Source organism: Bos mutus, chromosome 19, assembly GCF_027580195.1.
Source record: "Bos mutus isolate GX-2022 chromosome 19, NWIPB_WYAK_1.1, whole genome shotgun sequence".
Taxonomy (NCBI): domain Eukaryota; kingdom Metazoa; phylum Chordata; class Mammalia; order Artiodactyla; family Bovidae; genus Bos; species Bos mutus.
Window position 1 is genome coordinate 57,670,979 of NC_091635.1, and position 10,778 is coordinate 57,681,756.

General features: G+C 36.2%; 1 pseudogene; it reads right to left on the reverse strand.

Moving 5' to 3' along the window:
- Window positions 1–4,628: 4,628 nt before the first annotated feature.
- Window positions 4,629–5,898, reverse strand: LOC102276401 (large ribosomal subunit protein uL3 pseudogene; annotated as a pseudogene).
- Window positions 5,899–10,778: the final 4,880 nt, after the last annotated feature.

Sequence of the window (10,778 nt, forward strand, 5' to 3'; positions counted from 1 at the left end):
AAAAGAAACTTTTGTTTGCCTATAATGTTTAATCTTTTAAATCTACTGGTTTTATGTGTTAATGACCTAAAATAAAGTGTTTCTTTGATTAAAATTATTTTCCAATTGTTTCCATTTATTTTCCATTTGTATCTTAAAAAAACACAAAATAAGTAATATCTATCTAAAAATGATAGCTTTTAAAACAGATGAAAACAGTTATATCACCCCTTGGTAATATTTCCGGGAGAAATTTTTCTTTTTCATCTAGCTATTCTTCACATTCACTGAAACAGATTTTCGTTGAACAAGAATGAGACATTGTTTGGATGAGATGGGCATAGAAACAAAAAGTTGTAATAAATATTCAAAACCTGTTACAGAAATCTGTCAAAAGGTCAAGTCAAAGGCCTAGGCAATCACCTGCCTGGGAGAATTAAGAAAGGCTTCACCAAGAAGGTGATCTTTGTAAAGTTGGCAAAGTGAGACAAGAGCTGTGGAAATAGTGGAGAAATATTACAGATTCAAAAGACGGTTCTAAGAGTTGACAGAATTTTGTTTCTTAAACAAGACTAAAAAGACGGGAAAGTTTTTAGTGGTGAATGATACCAAGATAAATATCTTATGTGGAGCATCTTGGATAGAACTTTTTAATTAATTTCACTTTGAGAAGAAACATTTGCATGGTACAAATCCAAAAGTTTTAAGAAGGAGCACAGTAAAAGTCTCCCTTGGTTCTCATTCCCATAGAGAAAAAGATGTTTTTACATTTACTATTAAAAGCTTTATTGAAGTTAATGGATAAAGAAAAGAATAAATTACAGTTGGACAAATTTAACATATATAGGCACCTTTACAATCATCACCACAGACAAGATAAACATAAAACCAGCCCCTAAATTTCCCTTGGACTACTTTATGTTCTCTGCCTGTTCACCTTCCCTGAATACCCCCAGCCTCTAGGAATATCTGCTTTCTGCAACTATGGATTGGCATTCATTTTAAATACTTTTGTATAAATGAGATCATAGCCATGTATTCTTTTTTATCTGGTTTCTTTCACTCAGTGTGTTAGCTTTAAGACTTATCCATATTGTTGTATGCATTCATTCTTCATGCTTTCCTAGTGCTGAAAGGCATTTTGTTGTGTGAATATGTCACAATTTCTTTATCTGCTACTCTTTTTATAGGCATTGGGTTGTTTAAAAGTTTGGATGTTATAGATTCTATAAACATCCCTGAACACGTTTTCACGTGGACATTTGCCTTCATTTCACCGTTGGCACAGTGGTAAAGAATCCGCCTGCCAATGCAGGGCATGCAGAAGAATAGATGCAGTTTCCATCCCTGGGTCAGCAAGATCCCCTCGAGGAGGAAATGGAAACCCACTCCAGAATTCTTGCCTGGGGAATCCTATGGACAGAGGAGCCTGATGGGCTATAGTCCATAGGATTACAAAGAGTTGGACACAGGTGGACGACTGAGTGTGCATACATGCTCATGAGTGAACATTTAGCAGTAGAATGATTGACTCTGATGGTAGATGTATGTATAATTTTTAAAGTGTCAAACTATTTTTCAAACTGATTGTACATCCCTGTGAGCTTTGTACAGAGTTTCAATTGTCTCACTTTTTTTTTCCAACAGCTGATATATCCAATCTTTCAAGTTTTAGCTGGTTTAATAGGTATTCAGTAAGATCTCATTACAGTTTGAATTTGCATTTTCCTGGGTGATGATCAATATTGAATAACTCTCCATTTACTTGTGTGCCAGCTATATATCTTCCTTAGTGAAGTTTTTTGTTATGTCTTATGCCCATTTGCTGTTGAGTTGTGTATACTTATTATTAAGTTTTTGTATGTGCGTGTCTGTGTGTTTTAATTTAATTTTTATTTTTGTCTACATTGAGTCTTTGGTGCAAGGGGGTTCTTTGTTGCTGTGCACAGGCTTTCTGTAGTTGTGTTACTCTGTAGCTGTGGAACACAGTCTGTAGGGTGTGTGGACTTCAATAGTTGTGGCAAGGGGGCTCAGTAGTTGTGGTATGTGTCTTAGTTTTCCCACAGCATGTGGAATCTTAATTCTCAGACCAGGAATCTAATCTGAATCCCATGCACTGGCAGATGGATTCTCAACCACAGATCCACCAGGGAAGCCCTTTATTATTGAGTATTGACAGTCTTCCTTCCATTTAAAAATAGTCTGGATATAAATACCTGATCAAATATATAATTCTAAAATATTTCCTTCAAACTTGGGGCTTTTTTTTAATTCTTTGCCTTTTGAAGAGCAGATATTCTCAGCTTTGATGAAGTGTTATTTAACAATTTTAATTAGATCTTGCTTTTGGTGTCTTATATAGCATTGCCTGGGGCTTCCTTGGTGACTCAGTGGTGAAGAGTCTGCCCACAGTGCAGGCTGCACAGGACACATGTGTTCTATCCTTGGGTCAGGAGGATCCCCTGGAGGAGGGCGTGGCGACCCACTCCAGTATTCTTGCCTGAAGAATCCAATGGACAGAGGAGCCTGGAAGGCTGTAGTCCAAAGGGTTACAAAAAGTTGGACACAACTGAGGTGACTGAGCACACACACATACATATCATTGTCTAACTAAAGATTTTCTCTTATTTTCTTTTAGAAGTTTTATAGTTTTTATTCTTGAATTTAGGTTTACTCTATACCATAAAATAATTGTTGTAAATCATGCAGAGAATGGATTGAAATTCACTTTTTATTTTTAAGATGGACTCCCAAATAAGTACAGCAATATTTACAGAAAAGACTATTCTTTCTCTACAGAACAACCTTTGCAACTTTGTTGAAAAACAACTGACCTCATTTGTATGGAAGTATTTCTGGACTCTCCATTCTGTTTCTGGATTCATTTGCTTCTCTTGATGCACTGTCTTATTCACTTAAACTTTATATAAGACTATATATATATTTATATATATATATAATACTGCACTGTCTTATTCACTTAAACTTTAAAATAACTCTTGAAATCAGATAATATCTGATAATATCTTCCAATGTTTTCCTTGTCAAATTTGTTTTGCCTATTGTAGATCCTTTGCATTTCTAAAGCATGTTGTGATTAAGTCTCCAACTTTTTACCAAACAAACAAACAAACGTCTGCTAGAATTCTGACTGGAATGGCATTGGAGCTATAGATCCATTTGAGGAAAATGACAACTTAAAATCACTAAATTTCCCAAAAGATGAATGCATTGTCTCTCTTATCTCTCCATTTATTTGCATGTCCTTCAGTTTCTTTCTGTGATATTTTGTAGTTTTCAGTGTACAGGTCTTGCCTGTCTATTGTCAGGTTTATCACTAGGCATTGCATATTATTTTAATGTTTTATTTCTTATAGTTATTAGTGAATGGGTTAGTCTGTATTATCTTGTTCTCTGTGACCAGTAGAAGTTCTATGGTCACTTATTTTTCCTCATCTTACTTAACCTCTTGGCAATATCTTACTTAGCTGATCACTTCTTAATTAAAAAAAAATTATTTATTTGGCTTCACAGAAGTCTTAGTTGTGGCACACAGGATCTTTAGTTGCAACATGTGGGATGGAGTTCCCTGACCAGGGAATGAACCTGGTTTTCCTGCATTGGGAATGCAGAGTTTTAGCTCAAGGAAGTCCCAGTTCTTCATTGTTGAAATCATCTCTTGTCTCTATAGCACCATATTCTCCTGACTTTTCTTCTTACTCCTCCTTCTCAAACTGCTTTATCTCTTTATTTGACCTCAAAATATTAAAATGTCTCAGGTTTAGCTCCATTTCTTCCATTTTTCTATTCTACAGTTTCTCATTTTGTAATCTTCATTCGCATTAAATCCCATCTATTTGCTGACATCATGATTTTTCCAGTATTCATGTATGGATGTGAGAGTTGGACCGTAAAGAAGGCTGAGCACTGAAGGGTTGATACTTTCAAGCTGCAGTGTTGGAGAAAACTCTTGAGAGTCCCTTCAACAGCAAGGAGATAAAACCAGTCAATCCTGAAGGAAATCAACCCTGAATGTTCACTGGAAAGTATTTTTGTTGAAGCTCCAATATTTTGGTCACCTGTTGTGAGAGCCAACTCATTGGAAAAGACCTTGATGCTGGGAAAGATTAAGGAGGAGAAGGGGACGATAGAGGACGAGATGGCTGGATGGCATCACTGACTCAATGGAGATGGGTTTGAGCAAGCTTTGGGAGTTGGTGATGGACAGGGAAGCTTGGTGTGCTGCAGTCCATCAGGTTACAAAGAGTCAGACATGACTGAGCAACTGAACCGAATTATGAAACCAGAATTTTCATAGTGGACTGTGTATGACTTCTTAGATTATTTTTGTATATATTTGATCATTGCCTTGTTGATTTTGGTTCAAGGGGCTTTAGCTATTTTAGAATATCATTCTAACAAATCATTGAAGCTTTAGATATATAACTGATATTAAAATTAATGTGTGACTTGAAGACCATTTTTCTCATCCAATCAGTGATTAAATAGTGCCAAACAGAGGCAGAAAACTGTAGTGCTATGGTAGAAGTTTTATCCAGGCTCATCAATAGCCATTAATCAATACTTAAATAATCCTCTTAAGAGTACTACTGCTCAAAATAATATTTATTACTTTATTTTCAAGAGTTTTATATGATATTTTTCTTTGCTTGTGAAAGAGTATTCTTAAATTTTTTTCTGCACTGGAAAATAATTTTATTGAGATACTGCCAGTTGTACAATCTGTTCTGACATTGGGCCCCCTCTTCCTTTGTAATTCTGTCCTTCTTGAGTGGTCCCATGAATGTTTTCTTGTCCTCCACAACCTGGAAGCTGTGAAGGCCAAATTTGGAAGTGGGATCAATAGACTGGAAGTCATCTTCTCTAGGGCCCACCATTTGGTCTGCATCAGCAAAGACTTGCAGATGAGCACTTACTTTTTGGTTCCTATCATGCAGCCTTTGAGCATAACAAAGTCATTGGTCACTTCACCACAGTGGACAAAGCCACCCAGGGGGTTCTTGTCAAACAGATCATAATCAGTAGAGGTTGTTCTTGATCAGTATGCCCTCCTTTATGAAGTATCCTCGTTTCATATTGTAGATCTTCTTGTTGATCGTGGTGTGGTGATGGTAGCGTTTCTGCCCAGCCAGAGCTATAGAGACGGTTACCCAGGCAAGATAATACAACTCAAAGAAGGTAACTTTGTGCAGTCTTTGGTGGGTCTTACAGGGTAGCTTATTGGTGTGCCAACAGCTGGTCACCTCTTGTAGCCTTTGCCTTTGGTCACCCCAATGACATCAATCATCTGATACTGCCAAACATTTGATTCTCATGGGCATAGCTCAGCTTTCGGCCATAGTGCCTCTGTTAACCTGGATGTCCCTGAGGTAGGCCTTCTGGGATGGAGGAAGCAGGCACATCTTGGTGTGGGCGATGATATGCATGACCTGGCAGTATTTCTTCATGTTGCTGAAGTCTTTGTCCAGCTGCTTCTTGCCATCTGCATCCTGCCTTTTCTTGTACTCTTTGGTGAAGGCCTTCTTAGGATTATGCCAGGTCCTACAGAAGGGCCCTTTGCACTCATTGCTAATGTGCTCAATAAAGACGTTCTCAAAGGTCCAGAGGCCTCTAGGTGTTTCCACTGTGCACAATGCCCACAGTCCCAATGGGCAGCATCTCCACTATGGGCCCAGACTCCACAACTTCCTTCTTGTTCACCTTGGACTCTGGCATATCGATCTGCCTCACGATGTGGGTCCTGCCATCCTTGTAGCTGAGGAAGGCTGTGAGGTTCACAAGCTTGGAAGAATCATCCTTGGGGAAGCTCTTCACCTTCCTGTGGTGCCAGCTGCTGCACTTCCACGGCAAGTAGCCCAGGGACTCATGCCTGGGAGTGGAGAACTTCCTGTGAGGCATCCTGCCATCAGATGCTGCCAGTAGAGCAACTTTATGTTACTTTGGATTGGTTTCCTCCCAGGGAACTCATATTGATACTCAATAATCTTCACTTTTCATCCAATATGGTCATTGTCCATTACTTTAACAATCGGTTCTCAAACTTATTAAAAATATCACACAAGTTTCCAGAATCTACCATTTTGGAAATGGAACTGTGAATCTGTCTTTGGTCATGCCATCATTCACATTTCCTGTGTTGTTCCAAGAATAATGATAGTGGGCATGAAATAATGCCTTTAAATTCATTATTCTGAGAAGCAATTTGTCAAGAACAGAATGCATGGATTCATTCAAAGCAGATGGATAATTTCTTATGAGTTTTCAACTTACTTGACCTAAAATCCCTTCTTTCTGATGTTTACTCTTTTCATTCCTGTTTAAAAAAAAAAAAAAAAAAAAGCCAGGCTGTAGCAGGTCATAAATCTTCAAAGTGAAAGTACTGGCATGGATGCTATACAGATCTTATTTTGAACTTTGCTTTAAATTAAATTTCAGGTTTCATTGAAGGCAGAGAATTTTAAGAAATCAGATACATTAAAGATAAGCATATTTCATATGTGAATTACCTGCAACTTTAAACATCACAGGACAGTTATGAAAGATATTGAGTGCAGTGAAATAGGATAAGCTGTTTGTTTTGATTAGTTGGGAAATCAGAGAAGAGGCATTAAGAACATAGTTAAAGGATTAACATTGATTCATTGATCCAGGATACATTGACTAAATTGGCAAGAGTAATTAAAATGAATTATCTAAATACAATTTTTTTCAAATTAAAATTTTTCTTTGAACTTTAGAAAATATTCTCATAAACAAGGATTTATACAATTTATGAGAAATTTGTGTTGACAAAGAAATCAAATATATGTGAACAAATCAGTTAGCAGTGAACATAACCCTCATCTCCTAACAAACAAAAGTCCACTGACTGTAGAACACACCAGATTTTCATTGACTAACACAAAAAGAGCAATTAAGAAAATGTTTTCTCTTAGATAATTAATTTTATACTTTTTATCCTTTTGACTATCCATTTGCTAAAAATATCCAATATGCTGAAACATTTCCTTCAGTTATTTAGGCACTAACATTCATAATAATTACTTCTTTCTTCAGTTATGAGCGATATTCATTAATTAAGAATAGAATGTGCACTAAAATTGGACATGTATAAACATGAATTCTGCAAAAGTAGACTCAACCATGGTAATGGAAGCAAGATTTCCTAATAAAAAGTCCTAAAAAATATTTTTGTTTGTTAAAATTTACTATGGATTATATTTTGAGAAGTGTTTTTCCCCTACGTCTGCTTTTCCGTTCATGCACAAGAAATTTATGCAAAGTCTAAGAATTATTACACCATTTATTTCTAAAACTTGTCATGCTTATCTCTAAGTGAATTTGGGAAGGCTCAAGATTTACATAAATAAAACTGATAAACAAATTATAGACTATAAAAATGTGGAGAGAGGGAGGCCAATATGCTAAAACCTGTAGCTTAAGATTCAAATAAGTTTCTTGTCTCCTAGAAGTCTTATGGAATGTCTGTCCAACTCAGAGTTAGTTCTCATACAATGAAAAAATATCAAACTTTTAAAATACTTGCATGTCTAGTGCAATACTATGCTTATGTCAACCAAATAAGGTAACTGTGTTAAGTATTTCCTGCTCAAATCCTTTTTGTAAAGATTCTGTTTAGGATAATTTACATTGATTGTATATACTAATTAAATTTATGAGATAATTGCTTAAAAAAAACTTTTGCCATGGTTGAAAGAGTCTTAATTTTCCTATCCTTATTATTAAGTTTTTCTGAGAATGCTTACTCTCTACCTTCTGATCCTTGCATTGCCACTTAACCAAAAGTTTGACAAAGCTAAATCTCTTAAACAGAAAGAGGATAAGAAAAATATAACTCCATGAATTCAATATTGAGAATTCAATTTGGAACTTGGGAGAATAATTTGAGGAGGTCCTTGGAAAGAAAACCTGTTAAAATTTGAAAAGAATAAAATAAATAAAAACAAACACGGTCCTGAATTTTAAAATTCTCTTTATAACAGAAATCCAGAGAATGACATACAAGCTAGACTAAAAGCTTCCCCTATGACTGTCAGCATTTTCATGTCTTTGAGCTGCCATGTTGTGACAAATACTCATTATAGAATGAACAATAAATGCTATCAGTAGGGAAAGTTAAGAAAAATCAGAAAGCACAAGAAAGTTGCCTGGTTCTGCATGTAAATATTTTTTTTCTTATTTACAAATTGCTTCTATGTAAAAATTTTCAGTGTTGTTCATCTTGCAAGAAACCTCACAGAGCTTGTTCTGCATTTAAACTACAACTGTGACCAGCCTCTCTAAAGAGCCGCTGCTCTGAGCAATCACTAAAAAGTCACTTTCTTCTGGGAAGAAATGTTTTCACGTTCTGCTTTCCATTCTTTAATTTGAATTCATTTGTTATAAACTAGACTACATGTCAATAGGAAGACATTATGAGATTTTTAGGTGAGCAGGCATAGGATCTAGTTCAGAGTGCCTTTAAGATGCAGTGAAGTGAAAGTCACTTAGTCATGTCCAACTCTTTGCAACCTCATGGACTATACACTCCACGGAATTCTCCAGGCCAGAGTACTGGAGTCGGTAGCCTTTCCCTTCTCCAGAGGATCTTCCTAACCCAGGGATCAAACCCAGGTCTCTTGCACTGCAAGTGGACTGTTTACCAGCTGAGCCACAAGGCAAGCCCAAGAATACTGGAGTAGGTAACCTATCCCTTCTCCAGTGGATCTTCCTAACCCAGAAATCGAACCAGGGTCTTCTGCATTGCAGGCAGATTCTTTACCAGCTGAGCTATCACGGAAGATGCCTTCAAGATGCTGGGTATTATTAAGGTACTGAGGTGTGGTAGGCAGAATTCTAAAAATGATCTACAAGATTCCCTGAACAGTATCTGTCATATGGTAAATGGAATGAATGGATGGATAGAATTAACATTCTTGCTCTAATCTGGTGTTCTGATTTTCATTATTTGGCTTTCTATTATGATTATCTCTCTCTTCCAAGGCCATTAAGATGACCCTTTTGGATCAAGATACCACCTCAACTTCTGCCAAAATCATCTTTTCTCTGTTACTTTCTTCTTATTAGTATAAAATTCTCTGCAGCAAAACACAACTCAGCATTTCCTGTATCATCATCCCATACAGATACAGACCACTGCTTCCTCTCTCAATTCAATCGGTCTAGTAAAGAAAAGAAAATATGGAGAATCAAGCTGGGAAAATAGCAAGGGCAAAAGTCTATTGCCCCTAATGAAGCTTTGTAAGAAAGTACAGCTCAGGATGTGAGGACTGGAAGGTTAGACCATGAGAAATTGGCAATTTGTATAGATTTAAGGGATACAAGACCATAAACAGAAGAAAAAGGTTGTTAGCAAGAAATGGATCATAAGTGGGAGAAAGTGCAGTTGACATTAAAATTAGTGGCAATGTGAGCATGTACAGAATCAGCAACGTAAGTAAGTAAAGTTCTATACAATGCACAAGGTCTGAATAGTGTTCATCTCAGCACCCTCTGCCTGCAGATTTCTGTACCCTAGTTCCTAACTGAAATATCTGTGTAGTGCGTGTGTGCATGCTCAGTCATATCCAACTCTTTGTGACTTTGTGGGCTGGTTCCCCACAGGGCTCCTCTGTCCATGGGATTCTCCAGGCATGAATACTGGAATGAGTTGCCATTTCCTCCTGCAGGGGATCTTTCCAGCTCAGGGACTGAACCAGCTTCTCCTGTGTCCCTTGCATTGGCAGGTGGATTCTTTTACCACTGAGCCACCTGGAAAGCCCATGTCTATGTAGAAGGCACTTTATAAAATGTAATGTTTCTATTTCCAGGTAAAACTTAAAGTCTTTATTGGAGTAAATTAACTTCAATTTAACTTTGTATGGATTTTATTTTTCTTAAAGACAATAAAAATAGCACAACCATACCTCTTCTTAGAAGAATATATTGCTCATATGTACTAGAAGATCCTAAGGGTTTTGTCTTAAATAATTATTTTTTCACTTAGGGAAGTTTTAAGTAAGGTAAAACTCCATATGGGAGATTTATTAATACTGATAAAACAATAACTTCTTTAAGACAACTTTCAATTTCTTCAAGCTCCACTGAAGAGTCTGTGAAGAAATATTACTGTAATACCTGAAATAGCTCTCATCTCTCCATCTTAGGACAACTTTTCTAATGCTCTCAAATGTGGTGTGGAAAAAATTACGTAGAATGCCCTTTTATTTTCACATCCTTCTTTCTTTTTGGATAAAAAATGAAATCTACTGATTTCATAAACTGTTCGTTCTATTAAATTTGAATTTTTATTTTGCCTTTATTTAGTTCTTATATCATTGCTTGGTACTATATTAATTAATATTTATTACAGAGTATGCCTTAAAAGTAAAGTATGTACTTGATAATGTAAGTGAAGTTATCATAGGCTTATTTTGTGCCATCTATAGAATTGCATGCTACAAGAAAATAGAGCTTTTGATTTCATATTTAAAGTTATCTAGATTTAGCTACCCTCTCTGAGCCCTTATATTCACATTTGCTTGAAGTTTAAGTAATACATGAGCTTTAAAAAGTCAAGATGTTAAGTTCCCAGCTTAATTATGTCACTTTGACCAATTAATTTAATCTTCAAGGAATTCAATTTTTCATCTGCAAATTGGGGATTATAATAATGCTATCCTTAGAGGAATTTTTGTGAGGTTTAATGAGCTATTGCATGCTGAAGGTGTGACACACGTATAGCTTTTATTAAGGTTGATATAACTCCCCACTATAAA